General features: G+C 45.2%; 1 protein-coding gene across 9 annotated transcripts in view; it reads left to right on the forward strand.

The window, feature by feature from the left end:
- The window catches only part of ZNF536 (zinc finger protein 536), a 442,277-nt gene that overhangs the window by 52,567 nt on the left and 367,639 nt on the right, over positions 1–22,071 (forward strand). For 7 of the 9 annotated variants that reach the window (XM_055145193.1, XM_055145201.1, XM_055145199.1 and 4 more), the window contains exon 2: positions 10,103–10,172. The exons of the other annotated variants lie outside the window; for them this stretch is intronic. The gene's annotated coding sequence lies outside the window, so the exon portion shown is untranslated. The remainder of the gene's footprint in view (positions 1–10,102; positions 10,173–22,071) is intronic. 9 annotated transcript variants of the gene reach the window in all.

A 22,071-nucleotide genomic window follows, 5' to 3' on the forward strand; every position in this document is an offset into this window, starting at 1 on the left:
GTAGTAGTCCTTGGACTCTGGAGAGTGTTTGCGGGCTCCCCCTTTGCCCCGCACTGGCCACTCTCTCGCCACCTGGGGCTCCGGGCTGCTCCCTGCTGCTTGCTGCTCAGGAGCACTCGACAGCTTCCTGAGGAAGCGGCCCTGTGATTTCTCTCCTCTGGCGTCACTTTTTGGAGCATCTGGTGCCCTTTCTGGAGCAGGGGCCCCCACGTCTGTCCTTCCCAGCATGCCTCTCTTCTCCGCGCCAGCACTTGCCAACATTGCCGCTGGTCTTTGCTCTCAGACCATCCCAACTGGTCTTTCCTCTGAGGCTGTTCACTGAGTCCCAGCACCACACGTGCCCCTCTCCTCCCTCTCCTCCTGCTCCCCTCTCCTCCCCTCTTCCTCTCCGCTCCCACCTTCTGCCCTCCCAATCACCCTCCTCCTCCTTTCTCTGCTCCTCTTCCATATTTGCTTTCTCTTCCTTCCTTCCTTCCTTCCTTCCTTCCTTCCTTCCTTCCTTCCTTCCTTCCTTCCTTCCTTCCTTCCTTCCTTCCTTCCTTCCTTCCTTCCTTCCTTCCTTCCTTCTTCCCTCCCTCCCTCCCTCCTTCCCTTCCTCCCTTCCTTCCTTCCTTCCTTCCTTCCTTCCTTCCTTCCTTCCTTCCTTCCTTCCTTCCTTCCTTCCTTCCTTCCTTCCTTCCTTCCTTCCTTCCATCTCTTCCCTCCATCTGTCATAGTCATTTCATTCCTCACTGCCTCCCTCCTTTCTCCAGCCTTCCTTCTCCCCTCTCTGCTCTTCCCTTGCTTCATTTCTGGAGCTCCAGGCCCACTGAGGTGAATGGGACTTAGCCCTGGGGATGCCCGAGGCTCTATCAAGCGGCTCATGTAGCTGATCTGGCAGGAGCCAGCCGCAGTGAGGTGTGGGTGGGAGGCCTGAACATCGTCCCAGTCATGTGGGCCTGCGAGAAGGCCCTGGGCTGAACTTAGGTGGCACACCTCTGTGCACCAGTTACCTTCTTCCCTGTGTCCCTGGCCGGGCTTTCTCTAGAGTGCTCCCCGACTCTCTTGGGAGAACTCTGGAGGGAGGGAAGGAGAAAGGGAGGGAGAGAAAGTGGTGCCCCATTACCTCCTTGGCAACGGGCAGAGGGCCTGCTGGCATGGGCCTGCTGTGTGCAGAGGCTGGGCCTGGCAGGCAGGGCGCGGCCTGCAGGGCTAAGGGCAGGGGCTGCAGTGAGTGCCGTGTGCAGAGCTGAGTGGACCTCAAGGCCTTTCACCCCTCTTTCCCCAGAAGAGCCCCTCCTTTCCCCAACCCCATCCTCTATACCTCTGCCCTGCCTCTTTCGCCTCTGTGTTATCAGGGTCTCTGGACCTTGACACCCCAGGTTCTGCCTGCATCTGCTCATGCGCCCTCTCTCACATGCTGGTCCTTTCGCCTGGCCCCTTCCTGCCAGACTGTCCTGTGGCAGGGTTGCCGCCCCCCAGCAGACCTGCTACCCCTGGCCCATCCTGGCCCTTTTCCAGGTGCTGTGGTGAGGGGGACTCCCCTGCTCCCCTGAGCCTTCCCCATTCTGCAAGGGGAACCAGGATCTCTTGCTTTCGTTCAGGGGCGGACTCTCTGGGCACCCTTGTTCTTATAGAGCATCCCTGATGCATGCCCTGTATTTTTTTGCTGTATGTGACCCCACTCCTTCCTCCCTTCCTTTAATCTAATGATACCTGTGTCAGACTTGGCTTGGGGAACAGGGTGACCCCCCCAGTTCTCAGCATGGGGTCTGTGGGTGATATAGGTGCAGGGAGACCTCATGCCAGAGCCTGTTTCTGCTCACAGCAACTCACGTGCTCCAGGGGAGCTGTTCTTGCCTTAGGATGCTGGGAATCACCCTGAGCGTTTCTGCCCCTGCTCCTCCCCGCCCCCCCCCCCCCCCCCCCGTCACCAAGTCCAGGAGTGGCTTGGTGCCGGCCCCTTGGCTCCAGGTACATAACCATGACCATCGTGACACCACAGCCTCTTATTTAAAAGTGCAGAATGGCCAGAAGGGCTCAGTTTCTGAGTGGGAGTCCTGTCCTCTAACCGGAACCTTGTTGGGTTGAGCTTGCCTAGGTGGGCCAGACCTTTGGAACTGTCTTTCCAAGAGCATAACTGTCTTTTCAATCTTTCTAAGAGCATAACTCTCACTTGCCCTCAGGACTTGTGCTGGGGCCTGGAGCAACTTAGGCAGGAAGTTCCCCTCATTGCATGCACATCACAGAGATGGTGGTATTGCTCCACGGTGTGAATCTCAGGACTGAGGGCCAGTGGGGTTGGGACTTGCCAAGATGAAGTCATTCTGGCTGCTCTCCTTGTCACTGGGATGTACTCATGAGCAGCTATTAGAGCATAGCTCTAGAATGTGCCAGCCAGGAGCCTGGGTACCAAATTAGTGTGTACCCTGGCTTCTGACACCCCCTTCTCACACCAAAGGAATCTTGTGAGAAAACTGAGTCTTCTCAGGGTAAGTAACTAGGCGCTGATGGTCCTCTCCCGCTCCAGAACTAAGGGACACTGGAGACATGGCCTGGAGCTGGGCTCTACCCTCTCTGCATGCCACATCTGATGTCATTGAAAAACAAAAGTTGGGAGCTGGAGAGATAGTACAGCGAGTAGTACTCTTGCCATATATGTGGCCGACCTGAGTTTGATTCCCTGAACCATGTACGGTTTCCCCTAAGCACCACCAGGAGTGATCCCTGAGTGCCAAGCCAGGAGTAATCCTGGAACAGCGCAAGGTATGGCACCAAAACAAACAAAAAGAAAAACAAAATGCAACAGATATTCCAATGAAGGAAAGAGAAGGGAGAGAGAGAGAGAGAGAGAGAGAGAGAGAGAGAGAGAGAGAGAGAGAGAGAGAGGGAGAGAGAGAGAGAGAGGGGGGGGAGAGAGAAATAGAGGAGTGAGTGCTGTAAATCTTTCCTTGTTGCTTTCTTTTTTCTATTTCAAGATAGGCAGGTAGAAATATATTTACAAATAGCAGTATCCCTGTTGCCCTTTGAGGAAACATGACCAGCACGCAGTCAGCAAACACCTTTTTGGTTGCCAGAACTCAATCCCGGAGCCGGCTGGAGTGCTGCAAACCATTGGTTTGATGTTTCTATTTCCTGGGCGTGGCTATGGGGACTCTGATCATCCTCTGGTTTCCCTTGTGCAGAAACATCCCAGAGTTCGTGCTGGAATTCTGCATCCGTGATATCAGAGCCTCCAGCTTCAGAGTCAATAAAACAGTCTATTAGGAGGGAACACTTGTCTTATAAAAGCACAGCAACAAAAGGTGGGCGGTAGGCTTTGGCGGGAGTCCCTTAATGTACCTGAGCATGACACCATATGAGAACATCTACACGAGGGGCTTAGTTCAGTAGACAATCAGTAAGAAGGTGAAACATCTTCCTGCCTACTTCCTTCTTCTTGTCTCAGAGAAAGGGCTTTCCTTGCATCTAAGCCGGAATAGCATTAAACTCCTGGTTTGGATTTGCCAATTACTTCCCTGGCCACTGAACAGTTGGTGTGGCCAATTGGGGTACAATTGTGGCCTACTGTGATTCAAGGGATCACTGAAACTAGGGTGAGGAAAGAATCCACGAGTAGTCCCCCAGTTTCTCGTTTTTGGAATAGAAAAGCACAAGAGTGGGAAGGAAAGTGAATCTTTCTTTCTGTAACTTCCTTCAGTCTAATCCAGAGAAGAGTTGGTCAAAGCCCCACCCCTTCTCTTTGCAGGTGGAGATTCCCCATGTGAAGAAGCTGAAAATATGTGGCTTATTGCACTAAAGGCCACATAGATCTCATTTAAAGATATTTATTTTATTAAGACACTAAAGTTACCCATAGTTGAATTTTAGGCATACCGTATTCTAGCAAAGTCCTACCAGTAGTGTCAAATTCCCTCCACCAGTGTCCCCAGTTTCTCTCTCTCACTCTCCCTACCCCCCTCTCCCCACAATTCCCCATCCTGCCTCCTTGACAGGCACATTTTAAAGTTTGGCTGTTGTGGTTTGGATCTCCCGTTTTCAGCCTTGTTGACTCTGCGGCTTGGCTATATAGCTACACCACTCCTCTGCGTTACTGATGTACCCAAGGCCCTTCCTCCTGCTCCCTGTTACTTCTTAGTACCCCCTTTAATTCTTCCCCTCTCTGTCCTACTTCGTTTATCCAGGGATCAAGGCTGATCGAGTTATTCCCCTATTCAATACCTTATATAACCTTAGCACGTTATTCTATATATCACAGATAAATGAGATCATTCTGTGTTTGTCCTTCTTCTGGCTTCTTCACGGATCATGATGATATCTTCCAATTCCTTCCGGGTTGCAGCAGATTGCATGATTTCATCCTTCCTTGCAGCTGCATAGTACTCCATTGTGCATATGTACCACATCTTCATAATCCATTCTTCTGTCATTGGACACCTAGGTTGATTCCGTATCTTAACTATTGTACAACATGCAGCAGTGAATGGTGGTGTGCAGATGTTCTTTTGAATGTTTTTGTGTCCTGGGGGTAGATACCCAGAAGTGCTAGGTCACATGGCAGCTCAATTCTTACTTAACTTAAATTTTTTCCATACTGTATTCCATAGGGGTTGAACCTGACAACATTCCCAGAAGCAGCAGATGAGAGTTTCCCCCATCCCTGCCAACAGGGATTGTTCCCAGTATGCTTGATACGTACATTCTTACTGGTGTGAACTATATCATTGGTGACTTGGTTTGGATTTTTCCTAATAATCAATGAAGTCAAACACTTTTTCACATGCCTATGAGCCATCTACCTGTCTTCTTCAGAGAAGTACCTGTTAATTTCCAACTCCCACTTTTTTCCCCTCTGTTTTGGTTTTTGGGCCACATTCTGAGGTGCTCAGGGTTTATTCCTGACTCTGCTTTCAGAGATCACTCCTGGCGAGCTTGGGGGACCATATGAGATGTCAAGGATTAAACCTGGGTTAACTGCGTGCAAGGCAAGTGCCCTACCCAGTGTACTATCACTCTGGTCCCCTCCTCTTGCCATTTTTTTTTTTGATACGACTTTTGGATTTTTTTTCTGTTAATCTTTGTAAATACATTATATATTTTGAATATAAACCTTTTATTTGATATGTTAATATGAATATTTTCTCTCTAACCATCTTTTAGTTTTAGCCTGTGTTTCTTTTGTCATACCACATCCCTTTAGTTTGATACCATCTGTTTATTTTTTATTTTGTTACCTTTGCCAATGGTCCAAATTTTGGAAGTATTCTACCTATATTTTTCCTCAATGTACTTTATAAATTCCAGTCTGATCTCAAGGTCTTTGGTTCACTTTGAGTGTGTGTGTCTGTGTGTGTGTGTGTGTGTGTGTGTGTGTGTGTGTGTAAGGTGTGAGGTATGGATCTAAGTTTAATTTTTTACATGTAGTTATCCAGTTTTCCAAGCAGCATTTGTTGAAGGGGTTATCTTTGCTTCATTTCATGTTTTTAGTTTCCTAGCTGACCATAGATATAGGGATTTGTGTTTGGATATTTGATTCTATCTCTTTCTCTTAAATGATTTAAAGTTTTTATGGTATAGATCTTCCACATCTTTTGTTAAGCTGATTCCTAGATAGTTGATATTTTTGAGATCAAAGATTTTTGAGATCAAATCTTTGATGATGTTCTTCTCTGATTCATTACTTGTATATAAGAATGTGACCAATTTTTATTAAGTATTGGTCACATTCTTATTAATATTGTAGCCAGCCATTTTGCTGTATTGGTTTATTGTTTGTAGGAGCTTCCACAAAAATAGAAGTCTTTAGAGTTTTCTATATATATATGTATGATTATATCATTTGCAAATAATGATAATTTGACTTTTTTCTTTTTAAAAATATGCATTCTCTTATTTTTTTTCTTTACCTGAGATCTGTAGCTTGGATTCCTAATATTATGCTGAAGAAAAGTGGAGGGAGTGGATATCCTTGCCTTGTACCAGATCTCAAGGGAATGCTTTCATTTTTTCCACTATTCATAATGATACTTGCTGTCGGCTTGGTATAGATAACTGCTACTATCCTGAGAAAGGTTTTTTTCTATCTCTTTTTCTGTTGAAGTTTTTAATTTTTTAAATCATTAATAGATGTTGAATCTTATTGAAAGTTTTCTCTGCATTGATTGATAGGATCGCATGATTTTTATATTTCCTTTTACTGATTATGTTAATCGATTTGCATATGTTGGATCATCCTTGCGTTCCTCAAATGAATTCCACTTAATCATGGTATATGATATTTTTGGTGTGTTATTGGATTTCATTTGCTAAGATTTTGTTGAGAATTTTTGTATCAATGTTAATCAAGGAGATTAATCTAAAATTTTCTTTTTTAGATGCGTCTCTGTCTGCTCTGCATATCAGTGTAATGTTAGCTTTGTTGAAGGTGTTAGAAAGGATTCCTGTTTCTTCAATGATTTGGAAAAGCTTAAAAGTAAAGGCAACAAGTCTTACTTGAAGGTTTGCTAGAACTCCTCGGTGAATCTGTCTTGACCACACTTTTGTGTTTGGAGAGATTCTTAACTATTGTTTTGATTTCCTTGCTTGTGATTGGTATGTTAAGGCTTTCTATTTTTTCCTTGTTCAATTTTGGAAGATTACACGATTCTAAGACTATCCATTTCTTTTAGGTTCTCCAGCCTAATAGCATAAATTGTTTATAATAACCTTTCATTATATTTTGGATTTCTGGGGGATCTGTTGGAATTTTTCCCCTTTCACCTTTGATAGAATTTATTTGGACATTTTCTCTTTTTGTCCCTTGTGAATCTTGCTATTTGTCTTTTTTTTTTTTTGATGAACTGCTCCTGATTTCATTGATCCTTTGTTGTACTTTCTTGGTTTCTATATGATTGACTTATGTTCTTGTTTTTACTATTTTGGGGGTTCATTTGAATTCATTTGCTGTTCCTTCTCTAGATTTTAGAGATGTGTGCTTAGGGTGTTGATTCAGGATTTTTCTTCTTTCTTAATGTAAACCTGCCTGCATTGCTCTGAATTTTCCCCTTAGTACAGCTTTCGCTATATCCCAGAGATTCTGCCAGGCTCTATCTTTATTCTCATTAGTTTCAAGGAATCTTTTTTATGTCTTCCTTGATATCCTGTTTGATCCAGTTGTTCTTTAGCAATGTTTTATTCAGCTTCCAAGTAATCAAAGTTTCCCCCATCTTATTTTTTGTGACTCATTTCTAGTTTCATGGAATTGTGGTTTATGAGGATACTTTGTGTGATTTCAATGTTTGTAAATTGATGTATGTTTTGAGTTATGCCCCAGAATATGTGGCCTATGCTGGGAAGTTTTTCATGGGCACCATAGGAAAAAATACATCCATATTTTTTGGGGGGGTAGTGGTGTGGGGTGGGGTGTATGGAAAGCCATATGTATGTACAATAATCCCACTTTTGTAGATCCTCATTTGGGACTCTTTTCTCTTTACTGATATTCTGTCTGGTTGATTTGTCTAGTGGCAAAAGTAGTTGGTCTCCCACTACTATTGTGTTTCCATCAATGTCTCTCTTTAGGAATGTGAATAGAAGCTGTATGAACTTTCCTGACCCTTCATTTGGTGCACAAATGTTGACAAGAGTTAGTATTTCTTCATCTATTGTTAACCAGTACATAGTATAGATTGCAGTCTCTCGTTACTTTATGTTGAATGCTATCTGATGTAAATATGGTTGTCCCAACCTTTTTGTTTTCTTTGTCTATCATTGGCTTGCATGATTGTCTTCCATCCTTTGCCTCTGAGCCTGTATTTATCCTGTGAGTATAGGTGTGTTCCCTGTAAGCAGCAAAGAGAGTTTCTTTTCTGATCCATTCAGCTACTCCATGCCTTTTATGAGAGTTTGGTACATTTACATTAAGAAAGTTTACTGATATAAAAGACTGTATTGTCATTTTGTATGTGTGTTGGGGGGACAGGGGGCTAAGTTATTTTTGCAAGTGACCACTTGCTTTTTATAGGTGGCCTTTCAGTAATTCTTGCAGTATTGTTTTAGTTGTCACAAGTGGTGCTAGTTCTTGTTTGCCTGAAATGGTTTTTATTCCTCCTTCAAATCTAAATGAAAGCTTTGTAGGGTAGTGGACTCTAGGTTGAAATTTTTTTTATTCAATACCTTGAATATGTCATTCTACTCATGTCTTGCTTGTTTGATATCATATGGAAGATCTGTTTTGATTCTGTTATTTCCATTGGATGTAAGGTTTTTATTCTTTCTTGCTGCTTTAAGTAGTCTATCTTTGTCTTTTGTTTTTACCATTTTGATTGCTATGTGTCTTGGTGTTGCTCTGTTTGAGTCTATTTTGTTTGGTACTCTTTGGGCTTCTTGAATCTGTGCATAAGCCTTTTGCCAGAAATGGGGAAGTTCTGTTATTATTTCTTCCACCATTCATTCTTTCCTTTCTCTTTTTCCCCCTTTCTTGGCTATAATTTGGAGACTGTTCCTCTTGCTATCATCCATTAAGAATCTTACATTCTTTTCTATTCTTTAATTTCTCTCTCTCTCTCTCTCTCTCTGCTTCATTACTGTTGATGACTTGTATTTTGTTTTCAAAGTCGCTAATATGGTTTTCTGCATGCAGAATTCTGTTGTTGTGGTTTGCTATTGTATATTCTAACTCCTTCAATTACATTTGTATGGACTCTTCAATGCCTTGAATCAGTTCTTCCTTGAGCTGATTGAATTTCTCTTCAAGTGATTGCTTTATTTCCACTGCCATTGCATGGAGTGTTGATTTGAGGTCCTCCTCAAGGAGCTTGAGATTTTTGTTGAGCTCAAGGATTTGCCAGGACTTCTATCTCTGTCTACCAGTGTAGGTGAATTCCTTTGTTTCCGCATTGCCCATAGAGTTTTGTGGGTACTAACAATTAAGCTTTGGATTCCCCATTATCTGAGTACTGATCTCATTCATTATTTTAAGGTTCTTCTGGTTATCATGTGTTATTCTAACAATTTCCATGCCCTTGAGATGATACTTCAGTGGTCAGGCAAGTGATAATCTAGGTACTGAAATTTATGTAGCACTATAGCACTGTCGTCCCATTGTTCATCAATTTGCTCAAGTGGGCACCAGTAACATCTCCATTGTGAGACTTGTTGTTACTGATTTGGGCATATGGAATACACCATGGGTAGCTTGCCAGGCTTTGCTGTGTGGGCGGGATACTCTCGATAGCTTGCCAGGCTCTCCAAGGGATGAAGGCATCAAACCCGGGTTGGCTGCATGCAAGGCAAATGACCTATGCGCGGTGCTATCGCTCCACTGAAATTTATGTACCAGAGTTATTATAGAATGTTCTGGGACAGATATCAGAACCTGCAATTGCCCACCAACCGTTAGAATTAGAGATTGAAGGAGTGAAGTTGCTACATAGGTGCATTAGTATCAGCATGGTTTGGGGTATCAGAGAGGCCTCTGGGACTTTTTGGAACAACTGATTTGGTTTAGACACAGCACCAGCTTTGGCGAGTTCTGTGAGAGAAGGTCCTGGAGCTGAGGGTGGAGAGTGACTGCTTCCCCAGTTCTGAGACCGCAGGGAGGGGTGTTTGCCTCCAGGTGGGAGGGGATGGGCAGAGTTCAAAGCCTTCTGACACACCTGAATTAATTCTGAGAAAAGGTCAGCTTGGCAGGTATCTGCCGGAGGTCCTGGGGCCAAGATCGGGACAGTGAAGGCTTTCCCTAGTCTAGAAAGGTGTTTGGGGGAGGGCGGGAAAAGGTGTCTGGCACTGAATTTATATCTCATTAAGAAAAATATTGCTCAGGGCTGGAGTGATAGCACAACAGGTAGGGCATTTTGCCTTGCACACGGCCGATCCAGGTTCAATTCCCAGCATCCCATATGGTCCCCTGAGCACCGCCAGGAGTAATTCCTGAGTGCAGAGCCAGGAGTAACCCCCTGTGCATTGCTGGGTGTGACCCAAAAAGAAAAAAAATGCTCAATAAATTGGGGCAGTGAGGCTATTAAATGTTTTTGGACTAACCCAGCAATTATTACAATTATTACCCCAGGTGAATGATGTGTATCTTCTTATTGAAGCCCATATGCTTGACATTGAGAATGTCTAACAGGTCTTATTTTTGCAGCTCCTGTCCACCACTGCTTAAAGAATACCCTTCAGCCAGGCGGGAGCTCCGTTGCTTTAAGACTTGCTAGGTAAGGAACCTTGTTTTGTAGTTCCTTGGAGTGGCTGTGAGTTTGGGGGAGTGCAGGATGCCCTCTGGGTTAAAAGTTCTTCCAGCTTTCCCTTCCTCCCATGAACAGAAGCTTCTGGATATGAAGTCTTGGAGCCAGCACAGTCTGGGTCTTGGGGTATCTGGGTGGGATGAATCTGTGATGTCGGGAGAGATGAAAGGTCTCAGGAGCGGCCGGAAGTGACTCCTTCCTCCTGTGCCACATCTTTTTCGGTGTGGCTGCTGGCCGGTGGGCAGTCTTGTGAGCTGGTGGGGTTGATGCCCAGAGTCAGTAGCCCATCTGTGCGGCCCCCTCCTGCTCCTTCCTGGGCACCAAGGGTCTGAGCAGTTCTATATTTGTCATCTCGGTCAGGCTCAAGCTCACAAACTCTGCTCTGGAGTGTTTTTCTGCCCCGGACTGAACAAACACTCAAAAGCCAGAGGATCAGCCAGTGCTCGTGTGTGACGCCTGCCACGCTCACCTGTAAACTTACCCTCACATCTCATCAGCCAGACTTGACTCGCAGGCCACCGCACCAACTGGGGAAATAGTCAAATTAGGCACTTGTAAATTAATTTTATATTTTACGGAATATACATTTTTAAAAATTGTGACTTTATCTTGTTGGAAAAGCGCTTCTTTCTGATTTTGTGGATATTACTGACCGTGGATTACTTTTATTTTGGTTTTTATACAACAGTTATATTAGAAATTTGCTGTTTTATTCTTACCTTCTTAGTAAAAATCCTTTTATCACACAATGGGTAATTTATATCCATTACCAGGCCTTTCAATCCTTTTCAGTGGGGCTGTCACTGCCGTTGGCACAGTGATGATTAATGTGATCTAATAATAGTGTGCCATTATATTACCTTAGTAAAACATGTACCAACATCCTATTCGGATCTACCAAATTCATAGCTTCCTATAATATTTTTGTTGAAAGACAGGATTACTATTTTTCAAAGCTGATTTTCCCCTTTAACATATTTAATGAAATTCACAATTCCGTGCCTTAGTAATCCGGGTGTGTGATTGGGCTCGGGGATGAATCTGACATCTGTAGGCCTTGTTGTGATTTGTCAGGTAAGAGGTTGGAGGGTCCCAGGGATCTGCCAGAGAGATTATTTTGTTTTTGATGGGACTGGGCTATTTTGCTTCGAAGTTAGAAAAAAAAATTGTTGGGTTTCCAATCCCTTCTGACTTGTGAAATAAAAGTGTATTTTAGATCAAAAGGGGAAATGGTTTGGCTCTGAGACTCCTTTCTTCCCACGTGTACATTTTCTCTTCTGTTACCTGCCTCCGTTGGTCTGCTGGTGAGCAGAGAGGTAAGAAGCCAGAGGTGGCAGGACCCCTGTCCTTTCCCAGCTCTCCTTCCTTCTTTCTGTGGCCCCTTCTCTGGCTCTTGGCAGGGTTTTGAGCCTTCCTCTGCAATACTGGTGCTTAGGACTGAGTGATATTTGCCCGTGGGCCTCCTGTGAAGTGTAGTTGCACCCCTGGGTCTACCCACCAGATTACTGGAGTGCACCTTTCCCCAGATGCTCCCAGAAATCATCACCCATCCCCTAGAGGACCTGAGTGTAGTGTGGTAAGACATAGGTAGATACTTTCAGGTAGATACTTGATTGGGGAAACTCAGCCGGGTCTAGAGTACCTTGGTACTTCTCAGAGCCTCTTGGGCTTTGAAAGAGAAATGCGAATGATGGCTAGCTCTACATATTTTCCAGGTTCAGTTATCGCCCTCTCACTTCTTTCTCTCTCCTCTTTGCTAGAATGTCTGATCCAGGTCCCACATTTTTAACTTCTACTTAAATCCCATTGTAATCATGCCCATGATGGATGACATTCCACCTTTTCAAAAGGCTTTAAAATCTGTGTCAACCAAGGATGACATTATTATAGTACTGACAAGATGTATTCAAACAATTACACACTCAAATCGAAATGGGGAGGTTTGTCCTGCTGCCTTTGTGATGTGGTTTTAGCACCTTATCCCCTAAAACTCCCCAAATCTTCAGTAGGAAGCTAGCTGACTGGCAAGAAGTGAGGCCTGTGTTTGAGACCTTCAGAAGCAGTTTGAGTGTTGGGCTTAGGGTGAGGGGTGGGAGAAGGGGAAAAAAAAGGGGTGCTGGATTTGGGCGGAGGGGAGAAGAGATACCCTTGTTTTTGATTCAGAACAAAAATTACTGCTGCAACATTGGCTCGAAATATGCAATCAACTGAAATCAGGAAAAGTATTTTGAATACAAAATGTATATTGAAATACTTGAATCTTGATACATATGCACTCACATACATGTATATATTTAAATCAAGGATAGAGGAGATGAGAAATAAAGTTTTTTGTCATAGAAATATTTTCTGAAGTATTTGCCCTCAACGGATTCTGCCTTGTTGGAATACATTTTTGGACCATTAACTTTTTCCACGGAAGACCCTCTTTTTTGATTTCACAACTGATCCGTGATGACCGTGTAAGGAGGGAATGGCTCTGACTAGCTTTGTGTTCAGAGGATTTCAAATGCTGGGAGCACACAGTGTTTGTCTCTCACTACTTTATTGGTTTCTGGTCTGTCTCCATACTGCAAAGAAACCTGGCCATTCTGGGAATGGTATTTGATGCATGTAGGTTCTTAATAAAATTTTGGTAACTGGAAGCATGGATTAATGAATGGACGGGCACCTGGGACTCTGACACAAGCCCTAATAGAACCTTAGAATAGTAGGTCCAAATGAAATCTCATGTTATCATCTCTTCATTACTTGCCCTCCCCATTATAATCAAAACACTACATACATGCACGCATGCATGCATGCAAGCACACACACACATCCAAATGGCTCATTATAGAAAGACATCCTCATTATCTTTGTGCTTGGTGGTCATTTCTGGTGTGATTTTGGGAACCAAGCAGTGCCAGGGATTGAGTACCAGGTAGAGCCCAGGCCTCCTCCAGGCAAAGCATGAACTCCAGTCCTTTGAGCTATGCCTCCAGCTCTTCCATTACTTTTTTAAATGTAAAAAAATAAAAATAAAAATCTGTCTAGTATGGTGCAAGACAACTTCTGTAAGCTGAAACCACACGAGTGCCTTGTAAATATATCTTTAAAAGTCTTTGTGCACATACAAATGATGGAACTGGAGACAGAAGCAGAGTAGAAGACGGCCCACACAGTAGGCTGGTTGCTGCTGGTTCCTGTTCTGTGTGGAGCTAATGTGTTTTCTTGAGGCAACACACTCCATCTCTGGGGAACCAGCAGCTCCATGACTGGGGCTTCCTCCAGTCTGTTGGAGAAAGCTTAGGCTTGGAGCAGGGGTGGGACATTCTCAGTCAAGGCAGTATTGCCTGCCTCTTGGAAATTGGACCTGGGTCTGAGGATGCAAAGCCTTCCCTTGCCTTTGAAGTTATTGCCCACTGGGCATAACAGTAGCGCTGATGGGGAATACCCAGGAGAGGCCTTATCCATAGACCTGGAAGCTTAAAGCAAAACCCTCTGGGCCCAGTTTCCTGGTTGAACCCTGGGTCCATGCTTAGAGACTCTATGAGCATGTGTCCTAGGACTTAGCCTCACGGGGCCTCAGTCTTTCCATCTATAAATTGGAAGTGGAAATAATGATCATGCGGTGGATTGGAAGCTCTTAAATTACGGATTGGGTCCAAGTAGGCATTTAACCAGTCACTGTCACTGTTACTATTCTGAGTTTCCCTGTTCACTCATTTTTCCTCTTTCTCTCAATTCAAGTTAATAAATGTATAGGCTGGTGTGCGATAATTAGCTCTCCCTCCTCTGATTCATACCAGATCTGGGGCCTCAAGACCGTGCCAAACCTGTGGTCTTCCCAATACCCTCAGGACATCAGCTAGCCATTCAGAGAATGTCACAAAGGGGGGAGGGGCTGAGTTTCCTGGGTCAGGCCTCCACCCTCTTCTTTCTGTGAAGGGGCATTGCTGACACACCACTGGGAGTTTGGGATTTATTTGGTGTTTGAGGCGAGCATTCCTGGGATGGATGCCACGTGTCATGATGGGTGGGGACAGCCAGTGCTTCAAAGACAGGGGCAGGGTTTGGCCTTTCTCTCCCATTCCCTTGTAAACCGGACTGGCCCAATTGAATATGCCTTGGCCCAATTGAATATATTTAGTATCCACTGAAATTTAATGTTTTGCTTTTGGTTTATTATGTATGCAAGTATCTCGCCTATAAATTACATGTGTAATTGTACCATCATAACCACGGCTAGTCAGCGACAACATATAATTAAACTTACCCTTGTAGTCATTGAACTTCTCCATCCTTGACAAGATCACTGACCACCCCCAGGGTGGGGGTGTGCAGTCTGTGGATGAGCCATGAGGTTTCACCGCACTCCCCTGAACATTGGCACCCCAGGCGGCCCCTGGGGTGTCGCATGTGTGAAGGAGCAGGCTTTCTCTAGTCAGCAGCTTGTGCCTGGGGTGGAGAGATTGGACTGTGATGCCTCTTCTAGTGTCTTTGCCAGATTAGCCACAGAGCTGGAGTTCGGTGAATACTTGAATGAATGAATCTTAGAAATGTCTTTATTTGCCTCTTAGCGCTCAAGTCTCTAAACCCAATACCCTTCCATTCATTTTCTTTATGGCGAATATTTCCTGGGCTGCTTGTACACCCGATGCTTGGGGTGGTCACCTCTGCTATGCAGACTTCTTTTTTAACATTTTAAAAGTTCAACAATTATCCAATCCACACAATAGAATTTACTGTCTTGATTTTGTGTGCCATTCAGAGATGTGAATACATTTACATTGTCAAGTATCCATCACCACTCTACATACTGAGTATCTTTTATTGACTAAGGCTGAAAGTTTGTTCCCATTAAACCATCTCCCCTCTGGCCACCACCGTTCTACCTTCTGATCTTACGAATTTGACTCTCAGAGTTACTGCATGTAACTTCGCAGTTATTGCAGATAATTTGACCACACATATAGGCATACAAATATCAAGAAATCAAAACCCTGATTTCGTTTCTCTGCACTTTGGGTACATAACCCAAATCGGAATTACTGGATCTTATGCTTATTCCATTTGAACTTTTCCTGAGCACCTGTCACATTTTCCTCATAGTGGTGGAGCCATTTTGTAGTCCCACCTATAGTGTACCAGGGTTTTAATATCTCCACATCCTCTCCAAAACGTACTTTGTTTTTTGGTTAGGAACCATCCCAAATGATGCATCTCACAGGGCACTGCTTTATTTTTTTCCATTTTATTTATTTATTTATTTATATTTTATAAAGTAGTTCACAATATGTGTACTGTTATTTTTATATAGCTTGTGGCTAAGAATGGCTTTTACGGTTCTAAGTAACTGGAAAAAATCAAAGCAAAAACAGCTTTGTAACATATGAGAAGTCTGTGAAATTTAGATCTCAGTTCTGTCTGTTTCTTTAGCGCATGGGTTCTGGACTCACTCGCTCAACATGCCTAGATGCTCTATTTGCAGAAGAGCACCGGCCTGTAAAGTCTGCCGTGCCTTTCGCCAGGCCCTTTACAGACAGTCTTGGCTCACCCGAAACTTTAGTTCTTATCACCTATTCAGCAACCCACTTTGCAGGCAAAGTAATTGTGTATCAGCCAAGAGAATAACTTGCACGAGTCACTTACCCGTACCTGGCTGGGGCGGCACCTTTCCCGCACTCACTCTGTTGCCCTTCTCACCATCACGGTGCCCACTGCCCAGCTGTCTGGGCTTTTAGATCTGAAATCAACTAAAGGAAAACCTGGAATTTTGCTGAAGAGTGATATTGTCAGTGGGGGAACGTGGAAAACTGTGGGTGAGAAAAAAGCTCCAGGAGGTGTTAGGCGAACTGAGTTTTTCTTTATCCTCTTCATTTAAATCCTAAGATCGTACAAGAGCGGAGGAATGTCAGCATGCTAGGAAGGAGAAGATTCGCTATGCACAGCACTTCCTCAGGACTAACAGAAAAGAGAAAAAAAGCGAGTTATGTCCCTAACCTAGAGGAAGAAAACTGAGGAATTGATGTGTGCATGTTACTGGATGCTTCCCCATCACACTGTTGATCATACCTTGTTTAGAACCATTCTAGGCACAGATAGCCTTTGGCAGCCTCAATGTGGAACTTTTCTCCCCACCCCCATTTGCTTTTTTGGACTCAGAGGGTCAGTTGTTGCATTGAATGAGGGGATCAATCCATTGTCTCTCTTAGCCTATCCCCCCTTTGCTCTCCTCTCCATCCATCAGGTATCCAACGATACCAGGAATCTTCTGATAATTCTGCATGCAGGCAAAGCATAGATAGCCATTTGTTCGAGTTGATTTGCTATTTTTGTGTGCCTTATGGAAATAATCTCTCATTCCAAGGGATTAGCTCAAAACGAGCTCCAGGGAGTAGTTGGTTCATCTCAAGCAGAGATGTGGTTCTCCTTGTATGTGTGGCAATGCATGACAGCCCGTACGCCCCAGTAGTTGCTGATTATCTACAAACAGGTCTTGTGCATTTACCGAGTCTTTCATGAGCGTTGAAGTCCAGCGGAGCACTACTCCTATCCTTTCACTTTGCTCAAAAGAAAGTATGAGAGCCTGACTTGTGGGCCCACAATATGATTGACATGAAGATGGCAGTGGCTTTGAATTTTGAGGTCCATTCTTGAAAGTTCTCAGTGACGGTGTTTGTTTTGTTTTGTAATGCTACACTTGGCAGTGCTTGGGAATGAGGCATCCCCGAGTGCTCCGTGCTTGGGGCTTGCTCCTGGCAGTCTTCAGAGACCATGCTGTGCTGGGGATCACATCTGAGATTCCAGCACACTAAGCATGTGCTCCAGCCCCATGAACCATCTCCCCAATCCTACAGCGATGCTCTCAAGCAAGGGACCTGCACCTTGGGTGCCTGGTCCATGTTCCAGGAACTAATTGATCTGGCAATCACTTTGTGCCTGAGAGTAAATGGGAGAACTAATGCTAACACTTGCCCATGTGTTTGGAAATGGGTTCTCTTGGGGTTTTGTTTGTTTGTTTTTTCTCTTTTTAACTCTTTGAAGACTTTGGTCTCTGACTACCAAAGCCCAGCAGGCCCATGCATCATCTGACCTTGATTTTCTGCCTTGGATTGCCCCAGCCCTTTTCTCCTAGTCTCTTTGTGGACTAGCAGCTAAACCTTTATCTCGGGTTCTCTGTACTCAGCCTTGGGAAGGTAGGAATTAGCCCTTTAACACTGTAGGGCAAGGGGGTGGGGAGTTAGAACTGAGGGTGCAGGTAGGGGTGTGTGTGTGTGTGTGTGTGTGTGTGTGTGTGTGTGTGTGTGTGTGTGCGCGCGCTTGAGGGCCAGAGGTGGAGAGGTGTGTGATTTGAACTTGTCCTCCCCAAAAACCATTTCTGGTTTTGTCTTGAAGTTCTGCAAGAAGATTCTCAATGTTTCCTCATGCACTTTCAAATCTAAAACAGTTAACAGCACAAAACAAGACTCTTAGGAGTGAGCTGGGTTCCGTAGGGTAGTTTTTTGTCACTTAACTAAGATCTTAAGATGGTACTGACACCTGGTACTTTAAGAATTTCCCACCTGCTGTGCATGGATCCAGGTGCAGGAAGGGAGCACCAGGGAGCAGCAGCTGCCTGGAGGAAGGAGCACACCAGCTTAGGATCCTGCTAGGGATTTTGACTCAGAAGGCCTGGGGTAGGGTTTGAACATGCAAGCTTCTAACACGTTGCTGGCAGAGATCAGAGGTACACTGAGACCTAGTGGTCTGAAGGCGTCCGCGAAGCTGTGGCTCATACAGAGCAGGCAGTGGGAGCATCAGGACACACCGGCCCGCCCCTCCCAGGTCACCCTGTCGAGAGCACCCTCGGTCATACTGAGCACCCTCGTCGAGCTTTCATTTGAAGAAAGAGGCGTAAAATAGGGCTGGAGCGATAGCACAGCGGGTAGGGTGTTTGCCTTGCACATGGCCGACCCGGGTTTGGTTCCCAGCATCCCATGTGGTCCCTTAAGTAATCCCTGTGCATTGCCAGGTGTGACACAAAATGTAAAAGAAAAAGAAAAAAAAAGGATGTGTGAAAGAAAACAATGTTTTTACACCTGGGAAGTCAAGGTGAGACTTGATCACAGGGCGGGGGATGTTTGTTCTGCAAGGGCAGGGGAGCCCAGTGATTCCTGACCCCACCCTATGTGAGCTCCAACCCCTCTGGCCTCTTCATGCTCACGTGAATAGGGCTACAGGGCTGGCTGGGGTGGGTGCTCTGCCGTGGACTCTAGTGTGGCAGCTGGGAGAGCCTGGCACTGGCGTCTCCCTGCCATGAGCTCACTGGCTCTGCGGCAGCTGCCTCCCGGAGTTCCCAGATGTGCTGCAAGTTCAGGGGCCTGAGTGTCACTGTTAGTGGAGGGCTGAGTGACCAGGACCTTGTCTTGCTAACATTTGTAGAAGACCTGAGGAAGAAGCCCTGTTGGTCCAGAGGTCTGTCTGGACCCAGAGGGATGTCTGGGCCAGTGACAGAGGTCAGAGGTCAGACCTCCCTGAGAGGTCTCCTTTCTGGCTGTGGTCCTGTGTGGCCTTGATCTCTGGGGGCAGCTGGCTGATTGACTTCCTCCAGGGCCTCCTTCACCCACTTGGCCAGAGGTGTCTGGTAGGACTGTCTAGGAACCAGCCAGGTGGTCCTCCAGGCAGACCACCTCCTTCTTGGTGGCACCTTCTACCTCTGAGCTGGCTGGGCCAGCTCCCCACTGCTCCCTATCCCACCCAGCCCAGAAATTGGGTGCTTCCTCTCCCTACTCATCTGGAGCACTGGCCAGAGGGTGGGGCTTGGGGTGGCACTCATGGACACGTGGTCTTGCAAGAGGGACCTAGATCTTCTGCGGGGGGGGGGGGACTTCCATGTCCTTTTGCTATCATTTGAACCACCAGCTGCCCAGCTTGCATTTATGCTAGCCCTACAGGGGGGAACCACAGTAAAAGCTGGGATTTGGCAGCAGAAAAGATGATGAGGAGCAGGGTAGCACAGCAGGTCGGGCACTTGCCTTGAACGCAGCTGACCCAGATTCAATCCCTGACGTCCCATATGGCCCCCCTGAGCGCCACCAGCATTGATTCCAGAGCTCAAGGTAGTCAGGATAAGCCTTGAGCATCACTGGGTGTGGCCTCAAAACCCAAAGAAGAAAAAGTAAAGAAAAAAAGAAAAAAATGATGAGGTGTGGGAGATGCTCCAGCATCAGGCCTGAGACCCACCAGCGCCAAGAGATAGGCTGCCTCCCTGGCTGCAGCTGCAGAAACCAGAGACCAAGGTTCTGGAAGGTCCATGCCAGGGCAAGGCCAGAGCCCTCGTGCATCAGTTAACTGGGGTCTGGTCTTCCTGCCAGCAGAAAGTGTGCTGCCCTCAGCCTCTGTGCAGGGCACGGACCTCTGCCTTCCCTGAGTTAGTTTGCCGGCAAGATCCTGTGGCCAGGTCCCTACATGCTTCTCAAATAGTGTGTTAGCCTCCAGCTTCTTTTCCCCACACCTTTCTATGACTGAAGTTAAAAAAAAGATCATTCCGTTCAGATACTGCCCTTCTTGCACGAGCTGCAGCATTTCACAGAGAGGAGAGAAGCATTTCCCCCAGGTGAGGGAGTCCTGAGTAGGGAGTGTTGGGATGGGGGCCACCAACTCTCCTAGGGGGAAGGAGAGGCCCAGAATGCCCTTTCTCTCGGGGGCTGAATGAAGAGGTCCTGTTTCCTGCACCCAGCCCGGATAGAGAGCTCTGGGCTGGGCAGCAGAACCCGCCTGCCCCCACCCCTGCAGGGTGCCTTTAGTGAACTCAGCTTCCACTTCTAAGACCTCATGCCCAGCACCAGGTCCACCCCTGCAGTCCTCGCCCTTTGGAACGAAGCCGTCATTCTGGACTCCTAGTTGAAATCAAACACCTAGGACCACACACTCCCAGGCAAGTCGAGACCTAACTCTGCCTCTGAGGTAGAGGAGGTGAGACCACACTCCACATGCACATTGTTCAGGGGCCAGGCTCTGCCTGTGCTAAAATCAAGGGTGGAGAGGACCCGAGAGGCAGGCGAACCTGTCTCCCAACCAGGTTTGATCAGAAGAATTCAGAGTATCTCCCATCCCCACCCACCTGGCTCTCAAACACAGACTCTCCCTACATCCTTGCCAGTGACCATTTCCTTGTGCGGCTCCAGGGACCCTGACACTGTCAACCATGAAAGAAGGCCTTGCCGATTCCTTCCTTCTGACCCAGGCCAGAGAAGCTCTGCAGGGACCTGACAGAGTGTCAGTGGTCTGTTTAGGTCCCTGCTTAGTCCCTTGGGACAGTCCTGAGGCCTGTTCTTACAAGCTCTTTGTGAGCCTGGGGAGGAGGTGAACACTGAGCCTCAATGCTAGCAAGTGGACAGTGTCCCAGCCGGAAAACTAAATTCTGACTGCTTTTTTTTTTTTTTCTTCCCTACTTCTCAGATGAAGGACTTTGGATCAAGCATTTTGAGTTTCTGGGCTCCATTTTCTGACCAATAAAAACAGAAATTCGGCCTATGGGATTCCTCTGGGTGCCTCCAATTCTGAAGTTCTAGCACATTAAAAACAAGCTACATTTGAGGCCCGGCAAGTTACATTTTCCTCGGAAGGGTCCTGGGTAAGAATGCGCTGTGCCGCCAAGGTTACACAGGTGGCCTCTGTGAGGGAGCCATTTGTGTTTACTGACACGCCGGGTTTAATCTCCCTGGATGCTCCCTGGATAAAAAAAAAAAAAATTATAATCCTCTGCAAATTATGAATACCTTGAAATTCTCAAATTCTATCACTTTTGTGATTGGCAACATTAAATAGCAACAGCTCATTTAAATAAGCAACATCTGGACATTATTATTTTTAGGGATTTTTCATCTGTTGATTTTGAAATCTGGGGCCTTTATGAATCTTGCATGAATATTCTTTTATACTCACATCTACCATCAAGACACAAAGAAATAGCCAAAAAATACTGTCCAGTGATTCTTTGATGCAATGCATGTGTTTTTTAAACAACACATCCATTGTGAATGAGAGAAGATATAAAATAGGCTGCCTGGGAGTGTAGGTGGGAAGCAGCTTGATTTTCTAAGAGCAAGAATAGCCTGAAATTCAAAGCCCCAGTGGGAAGAAGGTTTTGGTTTTTTTTAAGTATAATAATATAAATGTTTTAAAATAACAATATAATTTTGGACCGATGATATCAGAATATGGTACGTACTATTTCTCAAAATAATCCAATTGAGAACAATGTATTCTGAGCAGATTTGGTAAAAATAGAAGATCTATCATCCCATGGTATAAGATAATGCATTAATTTTTATGAGTGAGTTATGAAGATGTACAACTCGGGTAAGAGTTAGGATAAACATAATATTCCTTAATTAATCCATTACGCCACGGTACACATGTGCCATTTTTATTACCTTAAAAATGAAAAATGTCAGAAAAGGAAATTGCTGCTTTTTTTTTTAATGCCAAAGAAGGCCTTTTAAAAAAAATTGTAAGATGTCTAATCGAATTAACCATATAATACTAATGACCTTAGCCAACTACCTCAATAAACAAACTAGGGTTAAGGTCATCAGTTTCTGGCAGCCCAATTCTAGTCCTTCCTTAGATGAGGCTGATCCTTTCAGCACCAAACATTGGAAGGGCCATTAGTGATTGGAAAAGTTGTTCAGAGTCATTTGTCATCATGGTGAGTGGGTTTATAAACTCTGGTTATGCCCCACCTGTGCTTTCTGTGCTTAGGCATTTTTCCTAACTCTAACTTGTCTGCCCCCATTCTGGGTGGTATTGAAAAGGATTTACTCTCTCTCTCTCTCTCTCTCTCTCTCTCTATATATATATATATATATATATATATATCTTCTCTCTCTTTCTCTCTTTC

Source organism: Sorex araneus, chromosome 8 (genome assembly GCF_027595985.1).
Source record: "Sorex araneus isolate mSorAra2 chromosome 8, mSorAra2.pri, whole genome shotgun sequence".
Lineage (NCBI taxonomy): Eukaryota > Metazoa > Chordata > Mammalia > Eulipotyphla > Soricidae > Sorex > Sorex araneus.